This window comes from Ambystoma mexicanum, chromosome 9, assembly GCF_040938575.1.
Source record: "Ambystoma mexicanum isolate Mex_15411 chromosome 9, UKY_AmexF1_1, whole genome shotgun sequence".
In the NCBI taxonomy this organism is placed as follows: Eukaryota; Metazoa; Chordata; class Amphibia; order Caudata; family Ambystomatidae; genus Ambystoma; species Ambystoma mexicanum.
Genome location: NC_090931.1, coordinates 1,302,738,158 through 1,302,760,199, shown reverse-complemented (window position 1 = coordinate 1,302,760,199; position 22,042 = coordinate 1,302,738,158). Strand labels below are relative to the sequence as shown.

General features: G+C 45.7%; 1 protein-coding gene and 1 non-coding gene across 5 annotated transcripts in view; both read right to left on the bottom strand.

Moving 5' to 3' along the window:
* Positions 1 to 22,042, bottom strand: part of LOC138489085 (ropporin-1-like) — a 547,380-nt gene that overhangs the window by 340,887 nt on the left and 184,451 nt on the right. The window lies entirely within an intron of this gene.
* On the bottom strand, positions 5,413 to 5,573 carry LOC138490600 (U1 spliceosomal RNA). The gene has a single exon (XR_011275541.1). It is a non-coding gene; the product is annotated as a U1 spliceosomal RNA (small nuclear RNA).

Genomic DNA, 22,042 nt, shown 5'->3' with positions numbered 1-22,042 from the left:
TAAAATAAATGCTAGTAAATCTGTTATCTTCCCGTTGACGAATGGGGCTTCTCAGTTTCGAGATACTTGGGGATTCAGGTGGGATTTACAGAGTACTCGATATTTGGGGGTCACGGTAGCAAGGGAGAAGGAGGCGGTGTACACGGCAAACTACTTGGAGGTTTTAGAATTGGTCAGAAAGTCGATGGCAGGATGGGCCTCACTCCCTCTTAATCTGTACGGCAGGATTTCGGTAGTTAAGATGTCTATCCTTCCTAAATGTCTATATTTGTTTCTGAATGTGCCTATAAAGGTCCCAAGGAAATACTTCTGGGATCTTCACTCCACAATATCACACTTCATTTGGGCGGGTAAGCGGGCACGTGTCTATTGGGGGCAACTCACGGTGCCAGTTCAGGAGGGGGGTCTTGCACATCCTGATTTCGAGTTATATTACATCGTGGCGCAGGCCAGCTACCTTAGGTACTGGTATGGGATGGCGGCGGAGCACAGGCATGTGGAAATAGAGAGGTCAATTGCATCACCGGCGTTGTTACGGTCGGTTATCCTGACGGCTCCCAGCCGTGCGAGGTGTCAGCGTAATCTGGTGGAGCTTACCTGTTGGGCCTGGTCCTACTTGGGGCGGGCGTCGGAAGGGGATGTACTCTACTCGCCAGATATCCCGCCGATATATATTCCCGGTGTTCCTCTGACTAGCGAGGCGCGTTATGTGGCTACTATGAAGCGGTTGGGTGTCGCTCGGTTGGGTGACCTGTTTCTGAACGGGGAATTTATCTCTATAGATCAGTTGAGGGGCAGGGGAGATCTGTCAGCATTAGATGTATTTCTGTATTACAGGTTTCGGGCGACATTGCATCGACTGTTTCCTTCCTTTCCGAGGCCGCCCGCAGTGGCTGAACTGCTTAATAAGGTGTTGGGTGGGGACATCGGACGGCGGGTTCTCTCCGGTTTGTACGGGTTGGCTCTGAAGACAAGGCCAGTTTTGAGGTGGTCTTCCAGGGAGCTATGGGAGAGGTCGTTGGGACGGGAAATACCGACAAATACATGGAGGTATTGCTGTGAGGTGACCAGGAAGGGGGCTGTTAAGTCGAACTTCAAACTGATCCACTTTAAGTTTCTGCACCAGCGCTACCATTCTCCAGCCCAGTTAATGGATTATTTCCCCCAGAGGTCAGGGGCTTGTCTCCGTTGTGGGCAAGAGATGGCAGGGTTTCCCCATGTGGCCTGGGACTGTGGGGAAGTGGTGCATTTCTGGCGGCAGGTGTTTGAGGTGATTGGGGATATTGTGGGACAACAGCTAGTGCCGGATCCCATGATGGCCTTGCTGGGATTCACGGAAAAGATTCCCAAAGGTACTAGGAAACTGGTAAATATTCTTTTGATTTTGGCAAAACACTATGTGGCCATGGGGTGGGGAGGTAACCGAAGTCTGACTGTTACCCAATGGTCAAAAGATGTATTATATTGTAATGATATGGAAACAAGATGGGAGGTGCTGAGGGGGAAGTGTTGGGGTGAGAGTCGGATGTAGGATGCATATACGTCGTACCTCCTGGGCCAACCGGGGGGGGATTGTCATGGATCTTCGGACAGGCTGGGTTCTTCTGCCCGGCCGAGCCCAGGGGGGGCGATCCCAGCCGACTCCTTAGGACTGCATCCAGGGATTGAGCACTCTACACTACAGGCCGTCGACGGCTTGAAGGCTGGACTGAGAGAACTGCAGGGGGTGCGTCGCCCATGATGCACAGATCGCTTCTGGTTCTTGTGTATAGCCCTCAAGTGTGTGCCGGGGGGGGTGAGGATGGGATGGGTGTCTGGTTGATTGTTTCTGTTGTTCCATGAAATGCCAATAAACAAAGTTAAAAAAAAAATTAGAAAATAAATTTAAAACTGCTTTTGCTTCTCCTGGCGGACTGTTCCAATTTACAGTCCTTCCATTTGGTCTTCATGGTAAACCAGCCACTTTCCAAAGGTTGATGAACTATTTAATAAAGGGTCATGAGAGTTATGTAGGCGCCTATTTGGATGAAATTGTTGTATACTGCCAAAGTTGGACAGATCATTTGAAGAGTCTAGCTGCAATTTTTCAAACCTTGGAGAGGGCAGGGTTACACGTAAACCCCAAAAAAACAAACTTGACAAACTCACACACCAAATATCTGGGATATTATGTTGGTCAGGGAACCATCAGACCGCAACAGGAAAAGATGGACGCCACACGTCAACTGCAGTTTCCAACAACTATCAGGCAAGTTAGAGCATTCCTTGGTTTCATAGGGTATTATCGTCGATTTATACCACATTTTTTGACTATGGCAACTCCTCTGACAAATCTACTAAAGTCAGATGCTCCACCTAAGAACGAATGGAGAAATGCTAAATCTGAAGTAGCGTTTGTCGCCCTCAAGACAGCACTTTCAGACAGGGCCGTTCTTCATTGCCCTGACTTTGAAATGCCTTTCTATCTAAATACGGATGCTTCGGGATCAGGACTCGGGCTGTACTCTTCCAGAACAAGGGAGAGGAGGAGAGGCCTATTCTGTTTATTAGCAGAAAGTTGATGTCTCACGAGATGAAGTATGCAACGACCGAGAAGGAATGTTTGGCAGTAAAATCGGCAATTGAGTCTCTGAGGTACTATTTGTTGGGCAGGAATTTCACGTTAGTTACTGATCATGCCCCATTGGTATGGTTGTCCCGGAACAAGGAGACGAATCCTAGAGTGTTGAGATGGTTCCTGTCATTACAACCATATTCCTTCTAGACTATTCATAAAGCGGGAAGCAAGATGACTCAAGGTGATTTCCTGTCTAGAATACATGCCCTTCCCGAGCGTAAGGGCTTAAGGGGGAGGATATGTGATGATGCCAGAGGAGGATTAGTCAGATCAGAGACAATTAAATAATTAATTCCCTTAAGAGTAAGCTGATGATGTCATAAAGTGTCATGAAGGGAGGGTCCTATTTCTTGGAAAGACATTTGAGTGGTCCAATGAGAGATTAAGAGATATTTCCAATAAGGTACTTTTCTTTAACACTGGACTTCTGTGTTGTTTTTTAGCCTTTGGAGAAGAGCGAGGAGGAAAAGGTTTCCTCAGAAGAGGATGTTGTTTATGAATGGGCTTATTGATATAAGGTTGCCCTAAGAGTTAAGCCAAGACATGCTCCTGTTGAGTGACTTGTGAAAATATAGTTAAAGACTGTTTGAGGCGAGCCGAGAAGAGCTGCAGAGAAACGAAGTGAGCGAAGAGGCTGGGAAGGCATTATGAAGGCCAGAAACCTGAACCAGCTGTAACCGCCCGATTGACGGCTCTGGCCCGACCCTTGCAGAGGGTGAGGCTGTCAGAGCAGCTGAGAGGGATAACGCAGCTCTGTTTTAGCCCCCACCTTTGCGTAGGAGGAGCTGGCTCTGCAAAATCATCCGGAGCTGTCAGAACAGCTGAGATGTATCCCGTAGCTTCGCTCAAGCCCCCACCGCTGCGGGGGAGGAGCCAGCGCCAAAGTCTTCAAAGACGTCAGGCTGGCAGTGAGGTTCAGCACGACTACGATCCAGACCTAGCATAGCGAAGGAGCCGACCGCAGTGAACAGCTGATTTCTCTGAGTCGAGGAGGGGCTGGTGTTTGTCAGAAGCATTAGGGAAGAGACGGAGAGTCACAATGAAAAGGTGAGAAGCAGGAAGTGCCGAGTTATCTGGCAGAGTGAAAGCTACATTAAAAGCATGAAGAACAGAAAGAAAGGGAACTGATATGCGAAGATCAGAGAATAACTTTCACATTCACTGTTTAAGAGGACATAAAATTAATAATGGCGCGCACCAAGCTGAGTACCATCGAGTACCATCGAGTACTGACTGCACGTCTGCACTGGACTTTGCCGCCGGCTGCCTTCGCCTGGATTAATTGCTGATCTCTACATTTCATTGCGACCTTTGGATTGTTTGGACACTGGGCTCTGCCCATTTCCCACGCTTCCTCTACAAATCTGACGCCCGCGCGCACCAGCGCGCGCGCACCAAGCCGAGTACCATCGAGTACTGACTGCACGTCTGCACTGGACTCTGCCGCCGGCTGCCTTCGCCTGGATTAATTGCTGATCTCTACATTTCATTGCGACCTTTGGATTGTTTGGACACTGGGTAATTGTTATACCCCTTATAACTTTTAATCCACCTTTCAAATTACTCAAACAGCTAACTTCTGCCCATTTCTTTCTTATTGAAATAGGCTCTGCCCATTTCCCACACTTCCTCTACAAATCTGACGCCCGCGCGCACCAGCGCGCGCACCAAGCCGAGTACCATCGAGTACTGACTGCTGACCGCTGCTCCGCGGATCAGCGTCGGAACGTTTCCCTTCCGGCCATTTTCAAAGACTCTTCACTCAGGCCCCTTTTTTTTTGTAACTACCGACACTTTGCTTGTGGTCACGTCCGTGTTGTACATTATTACGGTGATTAACTACTCTCACTTAGAACCAAAACGTGAGTCTAGAACCAAGATGCTTAGATTAACGTCCGGCATGCCACGTGTCCCAAGTTTATTCCTGCAACAGAGGAGTCTCCCAAAGTCCCCTGTGAAGACTCACCCTCCTAAGGTGGGACTGAGTTAAAAAAAATATATAGGTTTCTCCCCGGATATTTGTCCCTTTTTGAAAAATCCTGATGCAACGGACACAATTAATGGCGACGTCAACACTAAAAGAACCAGCGTTCGAGTAGGAGCCAATTTGGCTCTGCTGGAACAGGGCAAAACCACAGAAGTGATTGAATTTTCTGATGTTTCTGACGCCACCATGCGACACTGTGTCTCTATGACAGGCTTGTCCAACCTTTTTGAATGTGGGGCCGAAGCATTCACTTTTTGTCACCCAGTGGGCCGGCGAGTCAAAAGTCAACAACCTCACCCAAAGCAGTATATTAAAAAGCGATATTCTGTGACCTTTGACACAGGCAGTAATAGTCATGCAGTCCCAAAGATAGCTTTTGGTGTCAGGGGCAGTGATTAAAGGTTAGTTGCTTGTGATTTCTTTCAGTGTGTATGTGTTAATATTTTTCTGAAATAGTGGGGGCGAACGAGCGTAGCGAGAGAGCTATAAGGATCTAGGGAGGGTTTGTGGGGGTTCCCCCCCAATTTTCTTTTTTTCAAATATGGGGCTGAAATGGTGCATTATACAGCAGAAAAGGTGACCAAAAAGCCATAAGTTTACAATCAGTTCTAAAGGGGAACATGATAATTCCATGTCACCAACAGCAGACAAGAACATTTTACAACACAACACGTTTTAATGATCAAGGTGTCCACAGTGTAAGACAGCACTGTCACTGAGAATCCCTGCCACAAGACCAGGGGCTCTGTGTGCAACCAAACTAGCAGGCCTAGTGCACACTTTACCTTTTTTTCTTTCACCAGTAAATCAGGGGAAAGCGCAAACGGAGTCCCCCACTACCAGAAATAATGCAGTCGAGTATCCTGCATTTGGGGACATAGCAGTGGTCAGCAAATCCGTGCAATGGGTGAGCCTCACCCTGGGAGTTCTGCCTTTGTGATCACAGATTCTCCCCTGCCAGGTAAGTATGAGTTGCAAGCGAGAGGGCAGTGTTTAGGCCTGTTCTGGAAGCCCCGCTAAGCGAGGGTGAGAAGACAGGCCCTGACCGAGCCCCCCAGAAGGTCTGAGCATCTGCATAGCTGCCTGTTCCGCGTGTATGGGGAACCTCCGTCAGGCAGATCCCAGCAGAAGAGCACATTGTAGCACAGTTCCTTTCTCCCATCAGGCCATGCTCGGCCCGGGATTTGTATAAATTCGGGCCTGGCTGCCAGCCAGCAGGCCCAGTCGGATAGCAGGATGGCTCGAGCAGGCCTGTTGCAGTCTGCCCACTGGCCTGTCGGCCGCACATGGGCCCCATGGCCCTCCTGAGCGGACAGGAAGCACCGCTTAACAAGAGCATCTCAGGCGGAGTGCCTCCCAGCCGGACGCAAGGCCCAATCGGTGCTCGAACGGGACCGGCGGCAGGCAGCTGGCAGCCAGCCCCCCAACCCCAGGAGCAAGCTGGACCTTCTTAAGGTTGGAGGGCCTAGAGGCGAAAACAGAGCCCAGGCAGGGCGGCTTCAAGAACAGCATGGGCACCTGATATCATGGGGTGCACAAGTCTGGGGTTAGGGGCCTGCTCAGCGCTGACCCCCTTGACTGCAGCAAAATGAATTCTGCCACAAGACCAGGGGCTCTGTGTGCAACCAACCTACTCTCACACTTTACTTTTTCTTTCACCAAGGAGCACTACAGCTCAAGTCTTTTCATGTGATGTTAAGTCCTTCCGGTTTGTCCTCTTTCCTATTGCCTTGCAGTTGGGCTTTCAGAAGAAGCCCTTGCTCCTGTTATCTGTAAGGGCAGGGAAAGGTGTTGCGTAGGAGTTTGCTTGCACATCCCAGTATCTTACCAGCCACACTCCTGCATGATAAGGGGCAGTTTTATTTAAGGTAGGTTTGCCTTCCATAAGTTTTTACCTCTTGCCCTGGTAGTAGACATGCTCCATGATGCTGTGAAACCAACCCCTTTCCCACCCGCCCCTTATTGTCAACAATTAACAATGTACTTTTAACTTCAGCCCTATTTTTTCGCTGCAGCCGCTGCACCTCAAAATTCCTTTCCGATTTTCCCTGCCCTTCCTCCTATTGCGTTTCTTTCTGGCCTTTCTTTGATTTACCTTGCAGTTTCCTACATGACTGCCCCTGGACAAGGTATACCTGTCTCCCACCCACCCCCTGCCAGCATAATAACAACCAATTAACAGGTAGTATAGCTCAGTGGCAACATCTTGTCTTGGAAGCAAGATGACGCAGAGCATCATTGGTTCGAATCCCGGGTCCCGCTTAGAATCATCTTCGGTATTAAGCTATTTATGTATATTAAAACCTTACCTTTACTCCTTTTCACAACACGCTCCGTCTCCAGCACCTTCATGGGATCTGTCTCTCACCCCAGGAATATGGGTGAAAATATGTGGGTCTCCCAAAACCTTCACTTCATGTTTGCGAGGCCCATGCCCATTCTCCTGCAGAAACTCGGACCGTTTCACACCCGCTGTTTACTTCAGCTGGTTTTATAACATAATATATATAATATAATAACTGGCTGCACCTCAGACTTGGTCCACATCACCTCTGCAGCTCCCTCTGAGCATCCCAGCTGTCTCCAGTGAGGGTGTTAGGCGTGGTTCCGCGAATAGTCCAATGGCTGCAAAGCCACATCTCTTGCTTCAGCGTCAATGGATCCTGCATCACTTCTAAAATAAACAACCATCAACCAAATATAGCATGCATGAAACTCCAAACAATTGGACAAACACATAACTCCTATATCGCTCAGAATTTCACCTTTGCAACCGTTCCGGAAGCCCCACTAAGCGAGGGTGAGAAGGCAGGCCCTGGCCCAGTCCCAGCCCTCCTGGAAGCCACGACCTCGTTAATTCATTTATTTATATATATTAAATAAATAAAGTAACTGGATCATGGCTGAGGACTATAATGCCACAACCCGGTTAATTTATTTATTTATGCAATGTTTGCCGGATCCGACAAACATTGCATGAATAAATAAATTAACCGGGTTGTGGCATTATAGTCCTCAGCCACGACCCGGTTAAATTAACCGCGTCATGGCTGAGGACTGTAACTTCCTCTGGTGACCCCATCCATGGGGTCACCAGAGGCAGTTACAGTTTGCACGCAGACACATTTTGTTTTCTTTATTCTTGTCTTGAGCCTCACGGGCAACATAAAACGGCTTGGAGGGCCGCATTGTGGCCCGTGGGCCGTATGTTGGACAACCCTGGTCTATGACAACTGATACCGCAATAGGGGAGCAGTCTAGGGCTCCTGCTTATCTGCCCGAATGTTCTATTCCATCACTCCCCGCAAAATGTAATTTACCCATTAAAAAATGTGCACCCTTGCCTCTATACTCCCAAATAGTTGACCCACTATTCACTAAGTCAGTGGAAATTAGGAAGGAAGTAATTCAGGATCAAGAGATATGCAACGATCCTCTCATAATGCCCTTGCCTGTCTCGACTTCTACTCAAGCGATTGATGATGGGGCTATAGAGTTATCCTCCTCTCCTCCTCCTATTGCTAAAGGCTCTAATACTTCTAATCTATCCAAAACCCCTGAACTTTACACCACGGACGAGCCTGACGATATTATTTCACCTGAGTACTCCCAATTGTCAGCAGCCTCGTCATTTTCTAAACCTCTTCCTCGTCCATCATTTGGTTTTCCATCAATTTCGAACCCTGCTCTTGAAGTGGCGCTAGCTGCAATTAATACATGCATATTCTCGATTGTAAAGCTTTTTGAAGTTTTAGACCATAGATCTATGGATCAACATGAGTCTGTTTTACTGCTTCACAAAAAAAATCAACTGGATTGCTTTATATGCTAATAATTGCCCTTCCCAAGCAATGGTGGTTGATTCTTCATATGTAATGCCTTTGGAAAAAACATCAGCTGAAGAAGCTATTGATGTGGATTATGCCTTAACTGCTCAATCTCCATCCGCTGTCTCAACAGAAGCAATTCTCAATTCTCCTGATGTTCAATTAATAGAGAAACTGTTATATGAGGTATTCACTAACCTTCCACGCCTTAACAGGCGAAAAAGAAGAGGCAATAGGAAACGTACATCACAAAATTTTGATATATCGAAATATAACCAGGATATTGAACAAAGACCTCCAAAAAATTCAAAAAAATCCAAAAAAATGTGCCAGCTCCCAAAATCAAAAATTCCAAATCAAAAACGAAAAAATGTATTTCAAATTTGGTTAATGCTGAATTATCAGTTTTAGATGCTGTGAGCATCTCCCCGATGTTGAGCCCAAATGGGCAATCTGTTGCTCGCCCGACTACTTTGATGACTACGGAGGCTGGTGTTCTCTCCAAAGGTAAGAAGCTCGATCATTCACTATCTGAACCTAAAGGCAATGAGGAATTACAGATTTCACAAAATGACCTCATGAATTTATCTGTTTATCCATTTGACCCTACCATTGATGATGTTTGTTTTGGCCTGCACAAGGGGCCTTCTGCTCAACCTTTGGAAAAAACGAATTTCCATGTGATTTTTGATGTCCCGACTCCCCAATTTAAAACCCTGGATCAAAAGAGGTTGGACATGGTGACTAGTTTAGCGGCCTCTGGTGGCTATATGCCACTTTCAAACTTGCCCCCTCTATCCACATCTAATGCCACTATGACCATGTCTGAACAGCTCTCATATCTAAATGTATCTACCACTAAGAGCTCCATTCACAGTGCTCACAACTCACTAGATACCACATCGTTTGTGACCCCCCCTGACATCATATATGAGGAAGTGAGACCAGTGATACATCTGCCCAACCCCCCTATGTTACAGGAGGAGCACATCAAAGCAATTATGCTTGATAGGATTTTTGCATATCCGTTTCCTAACCGCTCAACTCTTCTGTTAATTCTGAATTCTGTACCATCTCTAAGTCAAGTCACATCTGATGATATTGATCGTGTTTGGTACCCGATTCCTGCACAGCAAGATGTTAGCGTTATGAACATCAACTCAAAAATTGTTAAGAACTTAATTTGGAATGAAAGGCAGGAATTATATAATCGGGGTTTATGTCTAGAAGCATTTTTGCCTCCACCTACACAAACCGAAGCTGCATCAAATATCCTTAGTCAAAATGATAATCAAGCAAAATCTTGCTGTTCATGTAAGAATGATATCAGACTTATAACTTTACATCCTTTGTCCAAATGGAATTGGATAGCTCAGAAAATAAATAACAGCCAAACACCTCAGAATCATTAGGATAAATATTTGGGCCTATCCCATTCTTGCTCCATGATTTCCTGGAACACTAGAGGTTTTAGTCATTTGCTATTTAATAATTCATCGAACTTAAATAACTATGGGCCTCATTACAACCCAGGCGTTAAGGGTTTAACGGCGCCGTCAGCGCCGTTAAACCTTAACGCATGATTACCATTTTAACGCCTGCTTTTAGCAGGCGTTAAAATGCAAGGCGCTAACCCGCCTTGGTGCTAATTACGGCACCGTAATTAGCGCCTTCCCCACTCCCATTATGCCCTATGGGGCAAAAATGGGAATGGGGAAGGGTAAATGGGGAATGGGGATTTACCGCCCCACTCACCTTGGAGTTTACACCATGGTGGTAAAGTAGGGAACTTACCGTCTGGGTTGTAATGAGGCCCTATGACATTGTACTTCTCCAGGAAACGTGGCTTCGTGCAATCCCAATATGGGAAGATCATCAAATTAATATTGTGCTGGCATCTAATCCTACGAAAGGTCGACCAACTGCTGGTCTGTTGATAGTAGTACGCACGGATGCCCAATTATCACTTGTCGCGTGGCCTTCCCCTGATGCTGGGATACAAGCAGTTGTACTATCCACTAAGAACATTAATCATCCTTTATATCCAAGTTGTTTAATAATTAATATATATTGGAACCCACTGTCGCCATCTGAAGCCCAATTCATAGATGAAATTGACAATGTATTAAATCTGGCATTAACCAGATCTAACATTGGATCTGTATTAATAGCGGGTGACTTTAATCTGAATTGTTTGAGCCCGAATATTAAATATGATTCTAGAGCCTATAAATGGGGTAAGCTTGTTACAACAAGGAAGCTTACAATGTTGAATGGTTCAACACCAGAGGATTGTCCCCCAAAGCCAACTTGGTCCAGGATGGAAAGTAATTCTATTTTAGATTATATATTCATTTCTGAGGAGGCCAACAAGTTGATAGCCACCTTCAAGATAATTCCATCTAAACTTAGTGATCACAATATACTTCAAGTCTCGTGGCTCCCTCACCCGGTTGAGGACCAAATCTATTACCAATCATCTATTCATATTAATAATTCTGGTAATCGTTTAAAATGGTACCCTGCCATGGTCACGAGATTGCAAATCAAAATATCTAAATTAAAGCATACAACCTCTTGTCCATCGGAGACTTTTTATAGTGATTGTAGCCAAATATTGAAATTAGAAAACCACAAAACATCTCGATCACTGGTTGTTCATAAATACCCCCGAATAATTCTGATTTCCGACTTAAAAAAAGAACTAAAAGCCAACTTACGGAATCCAGTAGTCAGAGGGTCCAAGGTACTAACAAATCAACTAAAGAGGCAATATAAAAACCAAATTAGACAAATTATCCAAAACTTTAAACAAGAAAGTGCGGAAAAGATGCTAAAGGCAATTATGTCAAAATCATCTGGGGAGATATGGAAAATACTTAATTCTACATCCACCTTAACTCATAGATCTATGTTATTGAGCCCCATCCCCAAAGTAGTGTGGACAACTCATTTTCAAGAACTTTTATATAAACCTGTTGAAGGTAATGATCGGTCGAATACGAACAACTATAGGCCGATTGCCCTCCTAGATGCCCCGGGGAAGATATTTGCGAAATTGATTTTGAAAGACTTTGCAAAATGGCTCACTAACAACAATCTTTTAGACATTAATCAATCTGGCTTTGTGCCAGGGATTGGGACCATGTAAAATGTATTCATTTTATCTATTTTAAAAGAACAAGCTATTTTAGCTAAACATCCACTTTTTATTGCTTTTATAGATTTTAAACAAGCATTTGATTTGGTATCGAGACAGATTTTATGGAGAAAACTTCTTGACGTTGGATGTCCGCCATATATTAGTTTTTTAATACATACATTTTATACAAATACATCTACAAGGGTCAAACTAACATCCAAGGGCTTGTTAACAAAACCAATTTCGACTAACACAGGTCTAAAACAAGGATGCCCTTTTGTCTCGATACTGTTTAATTTCTATATTAACAACGTTTACAGTGCTTTTAGTACGGTGCGCTCCTGCCCACCAAAATTGGCCAATCAGGAAATTGCGAACCTTTTGTATGCTGATGACCTTATGATATTAGATCAGACCCCAATTGGCCTGCAAAGGAAATTAGCAGCCCTTTATGAATATGCACAAGTGAATGAATTGATAATCAATACATCAAAATCGAACATTCTAGTTTTCCAACATAACCGCACAACTAGTGAATATAAATTCAAATGGTTTTTGGGACATACTAGTTTAAAGCAAGTATTCGAATATAAATACCTGGGTGTAAATATAAATGGCCATTATACTGATTCCCCTTACAAAACAGAACTTATTGCGCGTATGAAATCACTTGCAATACAGGGTAAAGCATTACAGAGGAAATACGGAAATTTCTCTATCATCCCTGCAAGAACCTTTTATCTACAAAAAGTTCTACCAACAATAGTTTATGGCAGTCAAACAAAGATAAATCCAATGGCAACCACATGGGACACACTAGAAGGTATATAATGGAAACATATCCTACCGGTCCCACAGTCTACCCCAATTTCGCTGATAAGACATGAATTGGGGCTTATATCTTTGAAGACATCAGTTGCTTGGCTGATGTTAGCATTATATAGAAAGATTATAATGTCTACTGACCAAAGTAAAAACATGTTTCCAATAATCAAAAAGGCACTCAACAAACTGGTATTTGTTCCCCTGCGAGAATGGAAAGAGTTGTTCACCCAATATATTCAACAAGCTTATATTTCAGTAGAGCAATTGATAGAATCACCAGATAAAACGAAACTGAAATTATGGAGATATGATTGGATCAACACAACGGAACAAATTAAAAAATATCAAGCGGTTAATTTAGGTGCCTTTGAAATACGTGCTATGAATGTGTTACCACAATATATGATTATATTTCCGAATAGAAAATACGCGAATGCACTTTTGCGATTTAGGTTTAATTTATTACCTACGAAAGCAAAATTGGCTTCTCTGGATAGATCTGGAAAACTATCCAAGATATGCACCTACTGTGAAGTTTTTGATTCAGTTCAAACTATGAGACATCTTCTAATAGATTGTACCAAACTGGTTGACATGAGAAAGAAATATCTTTATAGACATTTTAAACATCGACGAATACTGACTCACGATGAACTATGGGTAACAATCTTCAACACCTCTAATACGTCCTTGATTATTGACATCATTCATTTTATAAAAGAACTTAACTTGATACAAATAGATGGAAGTTGTAAATGGAAGTGAGAAAGCGTTCAAGTAAGATGACTGCTCCAACATTGCAAAGAAATTGGTAAAACAAACCCATGTTTATGATTGGCTAGTGATACTGCAAACTGTAAACAAACTGAACTAAACTATTGTGTAAGTTCCTGTATATTATTCGATGTAAATGAGAGATTTTCAGATACTTGTATTCATTATCACAGTAATTATGTATACAATTGAAAAAGTTGTTCATTCAACTGAAACAATTTCTTGAATAAAAAATAATAGAACTGGGATCCAATTGTAGTGTCGGATTAACCCTAAGATAACACATGTTCTGCCACGTAATATATGGGAAGTGAACTTCCAAGAAAGCCAAAGTTATTGATTTATGGGGACATGTATTGAAAAGACAAGAAGGTGTACCTGTAAAGACCTAAAGACTCTTTTCAATAACCAGCACAGTCATCGTACCAGGGAATACAAAGAATAGAAACACTGGCTGAAGAAGTAAAGAGTCAAAGGCAATACTCCAGTTGTTGAACACTTTGCTCTTATGGTTATAAAGTTAGATAAATAAACAAAGTTCAAATCACACTCCAGTGTACTGAGTGGTCTATACCCATCTGCTATATTACAGAGTCATAATCCTTTAATACTTGCTTGTTGCTGGTCACTAACGGCGTTGCCCAGGGCAGGGCATTGCCAATCAGATTGGAGACCATGAAACCCACTTTGCTCTAGCCTGAAGAGAACATTGTAGGGGGAAAGGCAAAGTGTACCATGCAGGCTTCAATGAATTCCTAAAGGCGTTTCGGTGATCCGTCGTAATTACCAGATGAAAGTGACATGGGAGGCAAGTCCGTTGTATGTGGGTCTCGGTTAGCCACCATCTGGCGTAGTACAATGTTTCCCGCCTTCAGATTTTGTACCTCCTGGTTCAAGGAGTGAACTGCAGCCAGCAGCTCTTGAAGCTGTTCAGTCGTCGCCATGTTCGGTGTGGGTTGGCGTTACAAGCTGCCACGCTCACCTTCAATCTCAGGGCTTACCTCTGGATCTTCACCTGAGGAGGAGGTGAGTTCGACCTTAAGGTACTTGCTTCTTTTGCCCTTAAGGTTGGTTTTCTTTTTGTAGAGGTAAGGCCTGCCGCGGTACGAAACCACGGTGGTCTGAATGTAATCAGACGACCAGTGGCCCCAGTCCGACGACAGCCAAGAACTGGAAAAAAGCCTTGCGGTACAAAAAAAACGTTAGACTGCACCAGTGCAGATTTGCCGTCAGGATATCAAGATGGAGAAGATTCCTGTTTGCAGAGGACCGATGTGAAAGGATCCAAAGGCTGCCGAGGGGTTGAAAGCAGCAGAAGTAGTGAGAATTAAGTCTGTGGTTGGACAGCGGAAGAAAGCAGCGTAACTGGCAGTTGGAGAAAGCAGGGAAGAGTAGGATGCAAGACGAGGAGTAGAGCCACCCAGGAAGCAGAGGGAACAGTAGCGAGCAGTAAGGTGGCCGTTCTAGGAAAGAGGGAAGCAGACACAGAACTAAAGGGAATCCCGGAAAGGGGGAATAAACAGAGTAAGCGAAAGGATGCAGCTTTGGCGGAGAGCCAAGGAAAGAGGGAAGGTAAGGGAGGAAAGGCAGAGTGATGCCCAAGCGGAAAACTTACGAGCGTGTGCAACAAAGTGGAAAGCAAACACAACACAGTTGCAACGCGGCAGCCGTCAGGTGAGGAGGTGCTAAAAGCACCCGGTGGTGGCCATGTTGAGAAAGACTAGACCGGCAGCAGAAAGACACGGACCAACACAAAGGGACATTCTAACGGCGCCTCATCCTCCATCGGTCCCAAGTTCTCCAAAGGGGTTGGTGCATGACACATAGCCAAACAAATAGCGCCTCCAATCACACGAGAGAACAAAACTGATACAAACACACCAGCATCGGATAGCCCAGCAGTACAGCTAATGCCTGGTGAAAGCATACGCCGTTTCGTGCAGAGATGGAACTCCTCACGATTCTATGGCCCCTATGAGGTCATTTATTGCACACCCTCTGCAGTAAAAGTTAAGTGGTTGAAGTACTGGGTACATCTTTCGATGTAACAAAAGCACATGAGAGCACAGCACCCCATGGTGAACATTCACAAAAGCAAGATAGTGCAGTGCCCTATGTAAAAGAGTTGCTAAAGCAATGTGGGGTGAAACAAAAGTAAGAAACAGAAATGTAAATGCAGAAACTGTATATGAGTATTGAGTATTAACAAAAAATAGATCTCTCTCTCTCTCTTCCTTTATCTCTCTCTTTCTTTTTCTCCACCCCTTTAGTAGTGGCAATTGGTGCTTAATATTGTCCGACCGTTGCTTCTCTATGTCACAGTTAGATGCTTTAAAAATATGTATGAAAAATCCAAATGAAAAGTTGAGAGACAGTATTTGATTTGTTTGTGTGTACTTCACGTGGAAACATGGCGGCAAGGAGGGCCCTCACTAATGACACTACACACGTAGATAGTGATAGAGGAGAAATGAGTGCTGCTAGAGCGTATAGCTACGATTGTGGCCTTTTTTTTGTGGCCATTATTTTCTCTGTAATGTTATTTTGACTAGGTATGTAGTGGAGCATCACCTTTATATTGGGTGATATAAAGGAGGGTGAGGCGGGGTACATCTAATACAAGAAGGGTCAACCCTCATTTGGAATGGGTTCAAAGTAATGTGGGCCGACAATGCTTCTTTAAATGCCATTCTGACCACTCTGCACAAAAACCGAACAGTCACAAGACCTATTTTTATATATGCTGCTATGGGTTATGATGTTGATAATGTGTCCAACGATTATAATGTTGACTCTCCTATGTTTGATGTTCTTGAATCGTCATATGTAAATATGCACACAACAGAAGAACCTACTACAGATGGCGATAATATGCACTTTAAGACCTATGTCCCAACCACGCAAACATACCCAGTATCACAGGTTTGGCAGAGTGGTAGCGAGCAAAATAATGAAACGTCGACAGACATTTTTCCTGTAAAATATCAAAAGGTGAAAATGATACACAATGGTCTAGGGGGGAATAAGAGATGGAAAAGGTGGGTGGAAAGAAAGGAGTATGATGCATACCATCATGAAGTAGAAGACCCCCGCCACCCTGACCAATCCAATAGATGGTATTCAGATATGAGTGCCACAGCAAAGCAGGCAACCAACGAGAGCTGTTACGTTTGCTCTCTGATACCCTATGCCTCTAGTACGCCCAAAGTCCTCATACCCCAAGAAACACCCTTGTCGGATGCCCAGTGAATGGTTCATCTAGACTTATGCAGGATTCGGAGTACCTTCCAGGCACAAACGGTAACAATACAAACGCTGCAGAACAAAAAGACATGCACCAGCAAACCTCAAGGAGTAATATGCGTAAAAGAGCCATTTTTTATTATCAAAGGGACACTGTTCACGGAAAACCCAAGTTGGACCTGAGAGGGTCGGTTGAAGAGGAAAGAAGTCAGCCACGCCAGAGCCTGACCGGTGATACCCAGGTTATCACAGAGACGGTTGAGCAGGATTGCATGGTTGACAGTGTCAAAGGCAGAAGAGAGATCAATCAGGATGAGGACACAAGGGGTGTTAGAGTCAAGATTGGAGAGCAGGTCTTCACAGATGTTCAGGAGAGCAGTTTCCTTGCATCTGGCAGCTCTGAAGCCAGACTGATGGTCATGGAGACAACCAACATTTTCAGTGTGGAGATTAAGCTGGGAGATGGCCAGTTTCTCCCGGAGCTTGCCCAGGAAGGGAATGATGGAGATTGGGCGATAGTTGGCTGGCAGGAGGGGTCGGCAGTGGGTTTCTTAAGAAGAGGGTGCACAAGGGAGTGCTTCAGGGGGGATGGGAAGACTCCAGTGGCGAAGGAGTGATTGCAAAAACCAGCCAAGGCAGGGCCAGAGAGTCGATGTGGTCCTTAATAGTTTTGGAGGAACAGGGGTGAACCTGTTTCGACAAGACTTTCATAGATCGAACTTGTCTAGAAACCTTGTCTGCAGAGAACAGGGGAAAGGCAGAGAAGGAGGGAGGAGAGGTGGCTGCAGAATGGCCAGAGGAAGAGCAGGAAGTGGGGGTAGGGGATAGGAGGAGAGAGAGGACAGGATGTCCTGAGTTTTAGAGATATAGTGAGACGCCAGTGACGTACAGAGGGCCTGGGAGGGGCAGGAGAGGTAGAGACTGCGGCAGGATTGGCCAGTTCCTTGCAGATTTTAAAGAGTTCAGCCAAGCTGTTAGATGCTGCAGAGATGCGGGCTTGGATATTCGCTCTCTTCTTGGTTAGGACAGAGATCCGGTATTGCTTTTGCAGCAAGCGGCAGGTCAATTTGTCAGAGGATGTACATAAAGCACGCCCTTTCCTCCCGGCCACCCTACACTTGCGTTTTAGGGTGATGAGGTCTGAGTCGTACCAGGAATTGCACTTGGCTTTGGGCTTCAGGCGGATTATCATGACAGGGGCAAGGATATCAAGAGTATCAGATATAGCAGAGTGGAGCGTGGAGAGTGCTGTGTCAGGATGAGAGTCAGCCAAAGGGGGAGGGGGAGGTGAGAAGGTGGCGGCGAAAGCCTCAGCTGACACGCGCTTCATGGGTCAGATGACCGAGAAGGTGGGTGGCAGTGATGGAAGTGGCTTGGCCTGAGGGGTAGGGAGGGTGAGGTGGGAGGAGAGGAGAAAGTGATCACGCCAGGAGAGAGGAGTGTTGAGAGGGCCAGAGAGGGGAAGGTCTGAGGAGATCAGAACATCAAGAGTGTGCCTGCAGAATGAGTAGGGCCAGAAGGGAGAATAGTGAGTGAGAGGTCGCAAACGCAGAGGTCGCGAACGAGTCCAGAGGGAGGACAGGAGGCATCCAGGTGGATGTTGAAGTCTCCAAGAAGGAGGAATTGAGTAGTTGAGGCCAGCAGTGAGGAGGAGTGGTCCGCCCACTCAGAGAGGAAGGATGAAATCTGACCAGGTGGCCGATAGATAGTAGCCACAGTGAGCGAATGGCTAGGGGAGAGAGACAGCCTGTAGACGAGGCATTCAAAAGAGGAGTAGGCCTGCGTAGGAGTGACACAGGCAGGAATTCACTTGGGGAAGATCAGGGCTACACCCCCACCAGAGTGGAGGCCCCTGGCGTGGAGAGGATCTTGTAGCCATCAGATAAGAGCGAATCAAAGCTTGTGACAGTGCTGGCCGTGAACCATGTCTCGGTGAGACCGAGGACATCAAGGTCAAGTTCATTCAGAAGGCGACAGATATCAGAGAAGTGTTTGACAGCAGAGCGAGAGTTTAGAGTGGCAAGGTTGCCATCCTTGAAGGACTTCCGGGTGCCAACAGAAATATCGCCGGCACGCCAGCCAGCAACTGAAGAGCCCTCCACATACACCATCCTGTCTGAAGATGAACTGCAAGAAAGAGTGTTCTCGCAAAAAGAGGTCGTCAAATTATATCTCAAGCAAATCCTCAGACCTCCTGGCAGAGATCCCTGACCAATACAAACTGTTTAATTCCACGTAAACCTTCTTCGCCTCCCTCATCGTGCCAGGCATCCAGGTGCGAGCAAATTCCAAATGGCTCCAGATCGTGCGCTGGGAACTGATCCAGCTGGTCAACGACACAGAAGAAGGGTTCAACGTGATCAAGGGTTGATGATCATGCAAAACCGGTACGTCCTGGACCTACTCTCAACAATGGACAGCAGTGTTTGCCGAAAAATCGGGAGTGCATGCTATACATTCATACCTTCTGCCGACGCCGACAATGGGACCTTATCACACGTGATATCTGCAGTACACAACCTAGGTGAAAGAATGAAGAAAGAAGGGGGGATACAGCCCAGCAACTGGGTCGCCGACATTTTTGACTGGATACCTTCCTGGTTCAAAGTTATGATGAAAATGTTTGTACCATTCATCATTTTCGTGTTACTAATTTTTTTGTGTGTGCCAGGTAGGGGTTTGATGTTGTGCAAAATCAATGCCTAGTTCTGCAATGATGATGGTGACAATGGGCAACCGACGAGGGTACACACTATGAAGGATGCACAAATGCAGACCGGGGAATCTGGCAACTCCAAGTATCGCATGACTGCAGTATATCGTTACCCAGGGGACAGGGTGGACGATTTGTATCACACCACCATTAAGGAGCCCCGGGAATTAGAATGGTATAAGGAAGTGTGGGTGGATCTGGATGGGAATGGGGGAATATACATGACATGCACCCCTGATGAATAAGCTAGAAGGGGCCAGAGCCTACGAGGTGTATGCAGAGCATGGATGCCAATAAAAGGGACACCAGTTTGGGACGAGGCTGTATTGGAGGTGGAGCACTACAGGAGTGCTAATAATACTAAGAAGTAGTGTGTTACTTTAGATGTAACAAAAGGGGGAATATAAGGAAGTAGGGGGCCGGTTTAGCCCCCCCATACTTTCTACGTGAAAGGGACCACTTGCTCTTGCACTAGTGGGGGACACATTTTTTGCCCTTCTGAAGTCCTAGGGGACAAGGCCCAGGCATAAGCAGAAGTGGGGGTATTGCAAGACACACTTGGACTCCATTTTGTGTACCCTCGACTCCATCTTTTGGACTAGGCCGCATTCTGGTATTGTGAAGTCTTCTCTCCCCCAGCAACGCCGCGCACACAACGAGCACTGAAAGCCCCCACCTTTTTCCTTCCCATGCCTGTACATCCCAAGTCCCTTTCTCACGGATGAGCTGAGACGCGATGTTGCGAACAAACATTGTAATACTTTTATACTTCCTCTGAGGTCACTGTCCTGTGTGTGACCAAGCCGAACCATGACTTGTAGTTCAGCCATCTCAACAAACCTGCTCCTGCACCTCTCCCCCCCCCGCTGTTGGAAAATTACTGCTTGTTTAACCCTGTGCCAATTCAAAGGTATTCTTTTCAAGTAACAGAAGTATGACCCCACTGTGATGCCCACCCTAGAGTGCTCCCAATAATCACAAACCCGTCACAGTATATTTTGTCTTAAACTAACATGTGTCACTCCTTCCGCTTCCCCGCTCTGATGTGCCAGACCTGACAGCTATCAATCTCGACACCCACAGGTTATCTCAGGGGCAAGACCCCCACACCCTGCACCCCACCAGTGACCCCAAGTGGGACAATGCAAACACACGGGTACAATTTATAGGCCGTTAATGTATACTTAAAAGGTGTAGTAATGCATAGCTCTCAACTCACCCGCTTTTGGCGGGTGTCACCCGCCAAAGCATCTACACACCCGCCCACCCGCCAGCTCATCTGTTTCACCCGCCTTGGCAAAGGTGGGAGCTACGATTCATATTTTTGCCGGGACCCGATTTCGAGATCCCGAAATCGGGTCCCGGCGCGACTCTTCCTGCGCGAATGGAGGCGTGAAAAGCAAGTGTCATGCTTTTCACGCCCCCATTTCCCCCCCCCCCCTTCCCCTTCCTGGCGCTCTCCTCCAATGAGAGGATTGTGCCTGGGAGCATTCCTCCCCACCCCCTCCCGTAAAAGGTCAGCGACATAGAAGTAGGACTGCCGTTTCATGTTTTTACGGCAGTCCCACTTTTATGTTTATGGCCTTTCTGGGTTTTCACCCGCCTTGGCATCAAAAAAGGTTGAGAGGTATGCGTAATGTGCATGATTTACTGCATGTTTCGAATAGCGTGTAGATCAGTTAGCCAAAGCCAACCGCCTCTCCGGGCCCGACCTAACCTCCACCTTGCACGGACCGACACAGCTGAACCACGTGATGTCCACCCTCCCGCCAAGTCAGCAGCCAATCCCGTGGAGCCGGGCCCATAAAGAACTATATGTGCACCCCCTTTCTAACCAATGAAACTGTAACTTGTATCCTGTATAGGAATCATTGTTGATGACGCTGTAACCCTTTAAAACATATTGTATCTGTATTGTTTGCCAGAGCGCTCTCACAGCAGCAGAGTCCTCTGGATGCTGAATCTTATATAAGCTTTTGCTGATTCTCAAAACTAATCTCTTGGTATCATTCCCTACTGGGATGTGTCCTTTACTCCGAGTTCTAATTGGTAATGCGGGGAGTGAGCACCTTCAGGGTCATCTGGCCAGACAAATTCGATAGGGATTTCTTCTGACCATATTTCAGCTAAGGGTTCTGTAGCAACTGCTCCAGGTTCAGGGGATTCTTAAAACCCCAACATTTCTGAATTAATTGAGACAGGTTTGGCTCTGTCCTGTACCACGAAGATTCTAGGATGAGAGGTCAGTTCACAGAAGCATGGTTCGGTGAGGTTGAATAGAACTAAGATTCTAGTAATGTTCTCACTTATTCCTCCATTAAGATCATTTTATTCTTCAGACATTGAATGTATATCTCTTCCTTTGTCTAATAACAACAGAATTGCCTCTTGTTTTTTCTCAGACATTATAGTCAATATGATCTGGGCTCAGAGAGGCATCCTACACTGCCTGGGTTATGATATCACAGAGCACTCCCCACCAGCTGGAGCCGGAGGATGTCGGCTCCTGCCAGCCGATCACTTTCCTGGAGACAGTGCCTGCGCTACAGCACACTGCCCAGAACAGAGGTAGGAACTTCCCTGCCTCAGAAGAATTAACACTTTCATTCATCATTTTTGTTTTGGAAAAAAATTACAATAATGAAGGAGAAAAAACCCCTAACATTTATTTTACTTTGAAAGGAAGAAATCGCTCTTAATCACTGTGCATTTTTGCTGCGCTTCTGTGCCCATTCAACTTGGAGCCATCTGATATCCTTGTTGATGCTTTCCTTACCGACATTTCAATGATGGGCGCTGCCTGTTCCTGACTTCCAAAAGCTGCCTGAACTACTTTGCACCTGCCTCCCTGCATGCCTATTGGGCACAAGGAAAGTGAAATTGGCCTATGGTGTACCGACAGACTGCAGAAGGC